This window comes from Bison bison, unplaced genomic scaffold, assembly GCF_000754665.1.
Source record: "Bison bison bison isolate TAMUID 2011002044 unplaced genomic scaffold, Bison_UMD1.0 scf7180017864181, whole genome shotgun sequence".
Lineage (NCBI taxonomy): Eukaryota > Metazoa > Chordata > Mammalia > Artiodactyla > Bovidae > Bison > Bison bison.
This window is the reverse complement of record NW_011494753.1, coordinates 13,244,403-13,253,643: the sequence shown is the minus strand read 5'-3', so window position 1 is coordinate 13,253,643 and position 9,241 is coordinate 13,244,403.

Genomic DNA, 9,241 nt, shown 5'->3' with positions numbered 1-9,241 from the left:
TGCTTTCTAAGGCCCACTTGACTTCACATTCCAGGATGTCTGGCTCTAGGTCAGTGATCACACCATCGTGATTATCTGGGTCATGAAGATCTTTTTTGTACAGTTCTTCTGTGCATTCTTGCCACCTCTTCTTAATATCTTCTGCTTCTGTTAGGTCAATACAATTTCTGTCCTTTATCGAGCTCATCTTTGCATGAAATGTTCTTTGGTATCTCTGATTTTCTTGGAGAGATGTCTAGTCTTTCCCATTCTGTTGTTTTCCTCTATTTCTTTGCATTGATCGCTGAGGAAGGCTTTCTTACCACTTCTTGCTATTCTTTGGAACTCTGCATTGACATGTTTATATCTTTCCTTTTCTCTTTTGCTTTTCGCTTCTCTTCTTTTCACAGCTATTTGTACAATACTATATGTCAATTGCTAACTGCTGCTGCTAAGTCGCTTCAGTCGTATCCGACTCGGTGTGACCCCATAGAAGGCAGCCCACCAGGCTCCCCTGTCCCTGGGATTCTCCAGGCAAGAACACTGGAGTGGGTTGCCATTTCCTTCTCCAATGCATGAAAGTGAAAGTGTGTCAGTTGTGTCCAACTTTTAGCAACCCCATGGACTGCAGCCCACCAGGCTCCTCCATCCATGGGATTTTCCAGGCAAGAGTACTGGAACAGGGTGCCATTGCCTTCTCCGATATGTCATTTATACCTCAATTAAAAATAAATAAAAGAAAAAAAGGTAAATTGTAGGCATCAACTTATATCCTCCTAAAAACACGTCTGATATTTACTTTTTGCCCTTTATATATGATGAAATGTATCAAGTGAAACTTTCTGTCTTGACAAATAAATATCTGTGTATTTCAGCCCTATTGAGATGTAGAACATTACCATAACCCCAGACAGTTTCCTTTAAAAAAAAAAAAAAAAACAAAGACGGCAATCTTGTGTAGGATAGTGGAGACTGAAGCAAATAACCTTTACAACTGGAAATGTGCATGCCATTTCTTCTGCTAGGCCTGAAATCATACAAACCCCTCTGTCCCTGTCCTTTGAAATGAAAGGCTTTAACTTTAGTCTCCCAGGCTTCCTCTCAAAGAGCTGACTCAGGAAATTCAAACCAGGACCTTGTAACAACCTAGAGGTGGGAGGTGGAGGAAAGTTCAAGAGCAAAGGGACATATGTGTACCTATTGCTGATTCATCTTGATGTATGGCATCAGTTCAGTAGCTCAGTCATGTCCGACTCCCTGCAACCCCATGAATCACAGCACGTCCGGAGTCCCTGTCCATCACCATCTCCTGGAGTTCACTCAAACTCATGTCTATCGAGTCGGTGATACCATCCATCCATCTCATTCTCTGTCATCCCCTTCTCCTTCTGCCCCCAATCCCTCCCAGAGTCAGAGTCTTTTCCAGTGAGTCAACTCTTTGCATGAGGTGGCCAAAGTACTGGAATTTCAGCTTTAGCATCATTCCCTCCAAAGAACACCCAGGGCTGATCTCCTTCAGAATGGACTGGTTGGATCTCCTTGCAGTCCAAGGGACTCTCAAGAGTCTTCTCCAACACCACAGTTCAAAAGCATCAATTCTTCGGTGCTCAGCCTTCTTCACAGTCCAACTCTCACATCCATACATGACCACAGGAAAAACCATAGCCTTGACTAGACGAACCTTTGTTGGCAAAGTAATGTCTCTGTTTTTCAATATGCTATCTAGATTGGTCATAACTTTTCTTCCAAGGAGTAAGCGTCTTTTAATTTAATGGCTGCAGTCACCATCATGTATGGCATAGACAAATGCAATATTGTAAAGCAATTAACCTTCATTAAAAATAAATTTTAAAAAGAGATAATGAAAATTAGAGATACCAGGGGAATATTCCATGCAAATATGATCACAATCAAGGACAGAAATGTGGACCTAACAGAAGCAGATTATATTAAGAAGAGGTGGCAAGAATACACAGAAGAACTGTTCAAAAAAGATCTTCATGACACAGGTAACCACAAAGTTGTGATCACTCACCTAGAGCCAGAAATCCTGGAATGCAAAGTCAAGTGGGCCTTAGGAAGCTTCACTATGAACAAAGCTAGTGGAGGTGATGGAATTCCAATTGAGCTATTTCAAATCTTAAAAGATGATACTGTCGAGGTGCTGCACTCAATATGGCAGCAAATTTGGAAAACTCAGCAGTGGCCACAGGACTAGAAAAGGTCTGTTTTCATTCCAATCCCAAAGAAAGGCAATGCCAAAGAATGCTCAAACTACTGCACAATTGCAATCATCTCACAGGCTAGTAAAGTAATGCTCAAAATTCTCCAAGCCAGGCTTCAACAGTACATGAACCGTGAACTTCCAGATGTTCAAGCTGGATTTAGAAAAGGCAGAGGAACCAGAGATCAAATTGGCAACACTGGAAGAGACCCTGATACTGGGAAAGATTGAAGGCAGGAGGAGAAGGGGACATCATGGTTGAGATGAGATGGTTGGATGGCATCATCGATGCAATGGACATGAGTTTGAGTAAGCTCCAGGAATCGGTGATGAACAGGGAAGCTTGGTGTGCTGCAGTCCACGGGGTTGCAAAGAGTCGGACACAACTGAGCAACTGAACTGAACTGAATGCTGTATTTTTCTTCACCACAATCAAGTGTCAGTAGATCTGCTTCACTGTGTGCAGGTGACTGGCTCTGAGTTTTGTTCAGTAATAGGCATTTAATGAAGACTATTTATGTTAATCTACTAAGGATTTTAAGGTTTGTTGCTACTGTGTCTACTCTCAGTACATCATTAGTTTTAATTTTTCTTTAGCTATATCTAGCATAGTAGCAGCTGGTTTGCTTGACTGTTTTCTTTTCTTTTCCAATGTCTGCTCTACATTCAGCTTTAGTTCTCTCCTTTTTACTACATATCAGAGAAGTGTCTTGAAGGGTATTTTGTACAGGGTGATTTTTAGCCTAAAGATGAAGATGCAGATGGGAAATGTGTCCTCTCTTGTTTTTATTAAGTCTCTATTTTAGGAAAGAACCAGATCTCACAGTTCATGGAACTGGTCTTAGTGTTGCTATCACTCCTGTGGTATAGTTCTAAGCACATAACCATAGAGAAATCTTCACTTCCTATTCCCTTTTGCCGCTTGCAATGGGCTTTCTTAAGTGTCATAGAGGCCATAATATTTTTTGCCTTCATTCCCACATAGGAAAGATTTTGTTTGATATGTTAGATAGTGGAGAAGGTTTCCATGTGGAATTTGATACTCTCACCCATTTTTCCCCAGCAGCTGTTCCTCTAAGCCAATTCTGCAGCAGGAGAGAAACTTTATCAATATTTTCCTATCATCCATCTACCTTCCAATCCAACCATCCCCATCTAACTATCCACCCTACCTACCCATATACGTGTTGCATTCTTTCATATATAATTGTTATTTGTGAGCTCCTGGTAGAATTCAGAGTGCAGACTTTTTCATATTTGCCATCACCAGGAACTTCTCCTTCCCTCATCATTATTTTATACACTTGTTTATCCTCCATTGATTTGCTAATCATTCTAACTGAACTCTTCTTATGAATGTGTGGCTGCATCTTGCCCATGTAAGCCAGGACACGTGTCTTACATCTATCTCAGAGAGCTCGTATCACCTTAGATTTTCTGCTAGTTTATTATCCTGTGACTACAGAGCTCTGTGATGGGTTCCAGAAAATTGTGAACAAGGTTTTATCTGACATTATTATTATTACAGGCTATGTGCACATTTTTTTTCCAATTTTCTTCCCCAGCTGAAGCCAGTTTCATGAATTTGAGTCATATTCAAATGCACATTTTTTTCCCTCTGATCTGAGGATGCTGTAATATAACCTATATCTCTTGTTACAGCATTGACTTTACATCTAGTCTGCAGAGATTCTAGCAAGTCTCCATTATTTACCATCTAGGTAGTCTCAGGTTACTTCATGCCATTGGTCTCAATTTCATAAGTGAAAAATTAGGCTTATAATAGTTTTTTTAAAAGAGTTTTTTGATGTGGTTGTTGTTGTTCAGTCACTCAGCTGTGTTCCACTCTTTGTGACCCCATAGACGAAGCACACCAGGCATCCCTGTCCTTCACTATCTCCCAGAGATTGCTGAAACTCATGGCCCATCCAGTGGACCATTTGTTTAAAGTCTTTACTGGATTTATTACAACATTGCTTCTGTTTTTTTATGTTTTGGTGTTTTGGAGATGAGGCATGTGGGATCTTAGCTCCCCAACAAGGAATCTAATCCACACCCCCCTGCATTGGAAGGTGAAGTTTTAGCCACTGGACTTCTGGCGAAGTCCCTATAATAGTTCTTTTGACATAGACTTACTATAAGCATTGGATAAAGTAACATATGTAAAGGTTTGAATATTAAAAACTGTATAAATGTTACCTATTATAAATTATTCATTGTAATATAATTACCTATGTGTATAAGTTCAGGTTTCCCCAGTCCTGTGGAAGTTCTATAAACAAATCCCACTGGCCTCCATGTCAAATTCCCACTGATCTATTATTTCAAACCCTAAAAGATGATGCTGTCAAAGTGCTGCACTCAATATGCCAGCAAATTTGGAAAACTCAGCAGTAGCTACAGGACTGGAAAAGGTCAGTTTTAACTCCAATCCCCGAAATAGGCAATACCAAAGAGTGTTCAAACTACAGCACAATCACTCATCTCACACACCAGCAAAGTAGTGATCAAAATTCTCCAAGCCAGGCTTTAACAGTACGTGAACCATGAACTTCCAGATGTTCAAGCTGGATTTAGAAAAGGCAGAGGAACAAGAGATCAAATTGCCAACATCTGCTGAATCACAGAAAAAGCAAGAGAGTTCCAGAAAAAACATCTACTTCTGCTTTATTGACTATGCCAAAGCCTTTGACTGTGTGGATCACAAACAACTGTGGAAAGTTTTTAAACAAATGGGAATACCAGACCACCTTACCTGCCTCTGAGAAATCTGTATACAGGTCAAGAAGCAACAGTTAGAACTGGACATCAAACAACAGACTGTTTCCAAATTGGGAAAGGAGTATGTCAAGGCTGTATATTGTTACCCTATTTATTTAACTTATGTGCAGAGTACATCATGAAAAATGCCAGGCTGGATGAAGCAGAAGCTGGAATCAAGATTGCAGGGAGAAATATTAATAACTTCAGATATGCAGATGACACAACCATTATGGGAGAAAGCAAAGAACTACAGAGCCTCTTGATGAAAGTGAAAGAGGAAAGCAAAAAAGCTGGCTTAAAACTCAACATTCAGTAAACTAAGATCATGGCATCCAGTCCCTTCACTTCATGCAAATAGATGGGGAAACAATGGAAACAGTGACAGGTTTTATTTTCTTGTGTTCCAAAATTACTGCAGATGGTGACTGCAGTCATAAAATTAAAAGATGTTTGGTCCTTGGAAGAAAAGCTATGACCAACCTAGGCAGCATATTAAAAAGCAGAGACATTACTTTGCCAGCAAAGGTCCATCTAGTCAAAGCCATGGTTTTTCCAGTAGTCATGTGGATGTGAGAGTTGGATCATAAAGAAAGCTGAGTGCCAAAGAATTGATGCCTTTGAACTGTCATGTTGAAGGCGCTTGAAAGTCCCTTGAACTGCAAGAACATCAAATCCGTCAACCTTAAAGGAAATCAGTCCTCAATATTCATTGGAAGGACTGATGCTGAAGCTGAAGTTCCAATACTTTGCCCACCTGATGTGAAGAACTGACTCATTGGAAAAGACCCTCCCTGACATTAAGAAACATTAAAGGCAGGAGGAGAAGAGGCTGACAGATGTTGTGATGGTTGGATGGCATCACTGACTCAATGGACATGAATCTGAATAAGCTCCAGGAGTTGGTGATGGACAGAGATGCCTGGTGTGCTGCAATCCATGGGTTTGTAAAGTGTTATACATTACTGAGCAACTGAACTGAACTGATACCTCCAGGTAAAATGCATATTTTTTAAGAACAGACATTTCATTTCTCCTAATGATATTTAGGTCAACACTAGAATATAGAAAATGATAAATAAATATTTCATTAATATGTTGCTGCATCATGTTATTTCAAATTGTTATTTTGTTGCTATGTTATATTGATATATACAGAGGCTATAAACTGATTGTCTGCATATCTATTTTGACTATCTCTTACCACAGTTAACCTCGGGAATTTTATTAAACTTCTTTGCATCTCAATGTTTTTCATCATTATAATGAGAATCATTATAGTTCCTATCAAATAAGCTTGGTTGAGGATTAGATGAGTTAATATGTACCAGGACACGCTAGAGATAAAGAACTTGCCTGTCAATGCAGGAGATGGAAGAGATGCTAGTTCAATCCCTGGGTTGGGAAGATTCCCTGGAGGACAGCATAGCAACCCACTCCAGTATTCTCACCTTGAGAATCCCATCAACAGAGGAGCCTGGTGGGCTATGGTCCATAGGTCACAAAGAGTCAGACACAACTGAAGCGACTTAGCAAGCAAATTACTAGCACATATTAAATGTTCCCTAAATATTAGACATAATTATTGTTAAAAATAATAGCATTACTAGTCAGAAAGTTATTGCAATTTAAATATATTAGATATTTTTAAATATTGATAATAAGTAAGATAATTTGCCCTTGTTCACTTGGTTCAAATATTTTTTGCCTGCATCCAGGTGAGCTGAAACACTATTTACCCTTTACATATCAAATTAGTGTTGTTTTCTCACTTTTCTTCCAAGGCAAAATTGATTACTTCTGGTCTTCCAAAAATCTTTTCCTAATTTTAATACATCTATTTAATCACATTCATCAACTATAGCTTTAAATTTTTTTTTGATTGTGGTGAAAGTCACATAATATAAAACATACTATTTTAACCATATTTAAGCGTACAGTTCAGTGGCACTCAGTACAATCCCATGGTTGTGCAACTCTCACCATCATCCACCTCCCGAATTTTTCACCTTCTTAACCTGAAACTCTGTCCCATTAAACACTAACTCTCCGTCCTCCCTCCCCACATCTTTTCTGCTACACGAAATTGAACTGAGACACAGGCTAGCTTTTGTATTTTATTGCTTTATTTAGAATAATGTGAAGCCCTTTGCTTTTGTTATTTTATTAAAGTGTCTTATGCTGGTGTCTTTCAACTATGTATCACAAAACACATTTAAATAATTTTATATACATGCTCTCTGCTTAGTCAATAGCTAGAATGTAACTGTGCAGATGGCTCAGATCTATACCTGAACTTCACTGGACCCTGCAACAGTTCTTGGAATATTTCTGCAGACCTCACAATGCTCTGGACAACCATGTATAATAGAAATGTTTTCCATTAGAGGTATAAAATATCATTTCCCCTATTTAAGGATCAAAATTTACATTACTAGTGATAGAAAGTTTTCCCTGTTTTTTCCACAACCACTAAAGAAATGAAATCTCAGCAAATGGGAAAATAATTATCTGCAAGCTTTGTTACCAAGTCCTCTTTAAGTCTGGGATTACTTGATGTAAAACAATGAATTAAAAAAGATACTAACATCTTGATTTTTATTTACTGTATGGGTGGTATGTTATTTTAATAAATCCCACATCAACTGTTCTGACCACTTGAAAACATAGATTTGAAAAATTCTAAACTCTCAAATCTAGACACACCATTTATAAACCACTTACAGATGATATTGGAGAAGAAAATGGCAACCCACTCCGGTACTCTTGCCTGGAGAATCCCATGGAGGGAGGAGCCTGGTAGGCTATAGTCCATGGGGTCGCAAAGAGTTGGACATGACTGAGCGACTTCACTTACAGATGATATAAAAACATCTTTTGTCCATTATGGTTGACATGTCAAAACTATAATGTTATCCTTGAAGTGCAGAAGATGTCACACAATTTTAAATATTTTTATGACTAGGACCAGGCCCTAAGGTCCATGATACTATTTCACAATGTTACTTTGGATGTCATTATGATTAACAGAACAGGATGTATGTTATTATCAAGCCTAGAAATCTTCAGTTCTTCCTCTTTGTTATATACTCCCAGATGCTCATCTCAGGAAATTGAAAGTGTTATTAATAAGTATAGTACCACAGTCTAAAGAACATTACATGGTCACAAGAATTTTTCTAAAATACATTCTTGTTCACAAAATCATTTAAGAGCTAATAAATAAGAAATTTACATTTCTTTAGTCCCTGAATAAAGATTAAACCAGAAATATCTCTATATATGCACTAGAATATATTTTGAATGGGTATTGAAATTCCATTACAACTGAAGTGGAAATATGTATCACTTCAAATCATTGCATTTTGCTGCTATTTATCTATGCTCAAGTCCTGAACTTTATCTTTTCATTCATCAACATCTTTAATTTTTTAAGGTGGTTCTTCCATTACTAAACATAATGTTAAATCAATTATATCTTGATATAAATGTTAATATTTTGGTGTTATCAGAATCTATAGACATAAAACTCCTTAGGCAAATAGTCTGTCAATTATTTGAACAAGAAACTCAGCAAAACAACAACAAACAATGTCAAAAACAAGCATAAAATCATTGCATACTGCTATACCATGCAGAATTACAAATATCACTAATCATCTATTTTATCACCATTTGTTGCAAATGTTTATATCTTTATGATTATCTGTTAAAACTTCTATTTCTTTAAAATTGTGTTTATATTCTACCTCAATTCACAAATGACTCGTGACAATTAATATCTCTCTTCACCAATCTCTTTAGCTACACACATTCACCTTATATTCTAAGATATGTTGCTATAGTACTCTACATATTTTTCCTTGGGGCAACTTTGCTTTCAGACATCTCGCTTAGTCTATGCACAAAAACAATGCTGGAAATGATGGTTTTATACAATTGCAAAAGGAAAATTCCATAGTTTTGCTCTATCAATACTTATGGTACAATTCTACCCACTGCCATAAGTTGAACAATTTTTGCATCATATTATCCTACTGAAAGACAGGCTGGCTATAATAAGGCACTGCACAATGAGTGGGACATGGCAATAATTGCTAAAGGCCACTACTTGAGGATTAAATTTTTATGTGTTAAAAGCTGGACTGTAGGAAAACAAATGAAGAATTTTCATAGACAAGATTTACAAAGCCTTCCAGGAATAACGTCAAACGTTTTCCCACGCTGTCAAATATCAACATTTTGACAGCATAGGAAAAAAGCATTAAACATTTTCCA